The sequence below is a fragment of the Mandrillus leucophaeus genome, unplaced genomic scaffold (assembly GCF_000951045.1).
Source record: "Mandrillus leucophaeus isolate KB7577 unplaced genomic scaffold, Mleu.le_1.0 Scaffold28, whole genome shotgun sequence".
NCBI lineage: Eukaryota > Metazoa > Chordata > Mammalia > Primates > Cercopithecidae > Mandrillus > Mandrillus leucophaeus.
This window is the reverse complement of record NW_012102920.1, coordinates 1,449,110-1,452,226: the sequence shown is the minus strand read 5'-3', so window position 1 is coordinate 1,452,226 and position 3,117 is coordinate 1,449,110.

Here is a 3,117-nt window from a genome sequence, read left to right as displayed (position 1 = left end):
CTTCCCCCGTGCCCCCTGTGCCCCCTGCTTCCCCTGTGCCTCCTGCCCCCTGCTCCAGGCTGCCAAGTGTTTTCCTTTGGCCAGGCGGGGACAGAGCAGAGTTCCAGGGACTATCCTGTGCTTGTGGCTGCTTCCCTAGGGCAGGTTCCTGAGGGCTCTCGGTGTTCCACGCCAGATGTGGGGAATTCAACAGGGGAGGAGCCACGGAATTCTGTGGCTGTGCTGCATTTCAGAAAAGAACCCCCAGAGGCCTCGGGCAGTGGACTTGGGGGTTGGAAGGATGGCGGCTCACTTAATCCTCAGAGGCAGCGCCTTTGTCTATCTGGTGACGAGAGAGGGAGGTAAATGGGGGCCATTTGGCCACTGGTCCCTGGAGGGCAGCTCTGGGATCAGTGGGCAGTGCTCTGAGCAGAGGCCCCTCTGTTGGGGGGTGGGGAGGAGAGCGGTCTGCCCTTGGGAGCACAGGCCCCAGGGAGACTTCTAAAGCCCCTTGTGTTGTCTGCTCGTCACCCAGCACCAGAGGCGTCTGCCACACACTCAAGCGTCTCACTCGGCCCGTGGAGGGGCAGAGGTGGCAGGGGCCTGCACCAGGCTGCTTTGCCTGAAGCTGTTTTGGGAAGTGTCTCCACACAGGCACTGATCTCCCAGGCTTTGGTTGTGATTTCTTTTACCATTTCATAATTTTAAACATTGTTTTTAAACCCAAAACATTTAGTGGTCAGTTGCCTCTGAAGATTAAAACAAACAAATACACTATTTCTGGGAACATTTATATTGAGATTCTTTGTGGCTGTTGGTGTGTCTCACAGGCAAAATTTGATTTGGCTAAAATAGACTCTCATGTATTTTTGTGTGTGTGTGTGTGTGTGTGTGATTTGGCTAAAATAGACTCTCATGTATTTGTGTGTGTGTGTGAGAGAGAGAGACTTTGACAATTGTATTTTTTCCGCTTTGCCTACTTTATGTTGTGTACTCCTGTGTTTACTAACGAGTTGATCACATGGATGTATTCGTAAGACCCCTGTAATATTGATGTGATTGTTGCCACTTAAGAAAAAAAGTCAACAGCTGATTCCTTAAACAACTGTCACAGAATGGCTGGGCTGAGAACGCTGCCCAGGGCCCTGCAGCTGGTGGGAGAGGTGTCTGGTGCCTCGGCCTCCTGCTTCACGTCTCTCACTCGAGAGTTGCTTATGGTTTCACACTTTTTAACCCCTCTGTGCTTTAGCAGCCGTGACCTTGCCTTCGTTGCTTCATCCAGTGCAGGCCTGGGTTATTGAAGAAACCAGAGTGTTTCTCTTTCAGTTTGAAAACCAGGCAGGTTTACACATGGGTTTCAGTGTATTTGCCTTTGAACCCTTTAAACTAAACTTTTGCCTCTTGGCTAGTGTTGAATATATTCAGCTGGGGTGGCCTGGGGTGACCTGGGATGGTGGTGTGGTTTACCGTCTCGTCTCCAGCTTCCGCCTTTCCAGAAACCCTTGCGGAGGGCAGTGTTGGCTGCTTTCCTCCTCATATTGCAGTTCGAGGTCACCACTATTTGGGGGACAAGCTTGCGTCCTGCTGAGGGGCAGGATTTTCAGCAGAGCGTCAGTGGTGGGGCTGGGCCATCGTGGAGGTGACTTCGGGTTGTAATGCCATGCCCAAACACACCTCGTGTGGCCTGCTCAGAGCTGGATGCCGCCTTTAGGCAATGTTTAGAGTCTATTTTCTAAAGTTTTAAGTATTTTAAGAGGTATTGAGACTAATGAATATAATAGTTCAGTAATTTAAATGCTTATTTATTTTCAATGGAAGGATTTTTATTAAAAAGAAGCAAATCGACATGGAAATGTCAGTGAAATTTCTTACCTGCAAGGAAAGTGAACATTTTGTATTTAAGTAAACTATGATGTACACATTTTAATAAAGAAATCTGACATTTGAAAAAATGGTGATTCTTTTGAAATGTGAACCAGCTCTACCAATGGGAGTTGTGGTAGAGGCGGTGGGTGCAGAATGGACCCTTCTTTCTGTTCACAGACTGGACATCTGAAATCCTAGAATTTCTTCTGTCGAAGGAGACAGCCCAAGGGTGAGATGGAAAGTGATGGATGGAAATCAGTGATAGATCGTCTCCCTGGAGCTGATCTGGGGGAGACTGTCACAGGACAAGACCCTTGATTTTACACAGATTAAAGGGCAGCTGAGATGCATGTAAACTACACACTTCAAAGTGCACGCGCGGCAGCCCTGCCTGAGGGCACCTCAGAGGAATTTAGCCTGTGTCAGCGGCCACCCCTCTGCTTCCTGGGTTTGAGTGTCTCGCTAAGACTGAGTTTGTGGTGCCCTGTGGGGTGCCCTTGACCCCTTGTTTTCTTCTGCCCCACCCCCACTTTTGTTGTGCCGGTGGGGGCGGGGCAGTGGTCTCCAACAGTCTGGTCTGTGGCTTTGGAGGAGTCCTGTTGGCACCTCCCTGGCCAGGCTGTGCAGAGGCTGGCAGGAACTCAGTCCCTCGGCAGGCACGAAGCAGACACCAGCCTGGGTGTGTGCTGGGCAATTCCTTGAGGCCCTGCCTATGCCCAAGGTCTTCAGTCCGGAGCAGTGCTTTTGTTAGGGGGGACTGCAGGTGCCCCTCCTCCTGGCAGCCTGAGGGGTGCCGGCTGAGCTCCTCCCAGAAGTTGGAGGTTGAGTTCAAGGAGGTTAAGAGTGGAAAGTTCCTCGACCAGCAGAACACCTGCAGGAGAGTGCCCCAGTGAGCCCTGGGCTGGAGGTGATCAGACAAGGGGCTGCCCTGGGGCACGGCCTGCGCACTGCTTTCCAGAGGCTGCACGCCAGAAGAGGAGGGTCAGCAGCCTCCTGCCCTGCGGCTGGACGACCCGCTTGCTGCGAATCTCGGCGAATCCCAGCGCCTCAGCGGGGCCTGGAGCTTAGGGAGGAGCGGGCGCGGCCACCCTGGGTCTCAGAGGGGCGAGGGCGGGGGCCTGTCTCTTATACACATCTAGATGTGTATAAGAGACAAGTCCAGAAGCCATGGACAGAGTGGACAGAGTATTACTGTGAAACCCACAGGGAGAGGGACCTGGAGGATGGCATCAGCCCCTGGTCCCCCAACCCTTCCTGGGTGTTTCTGTGCGC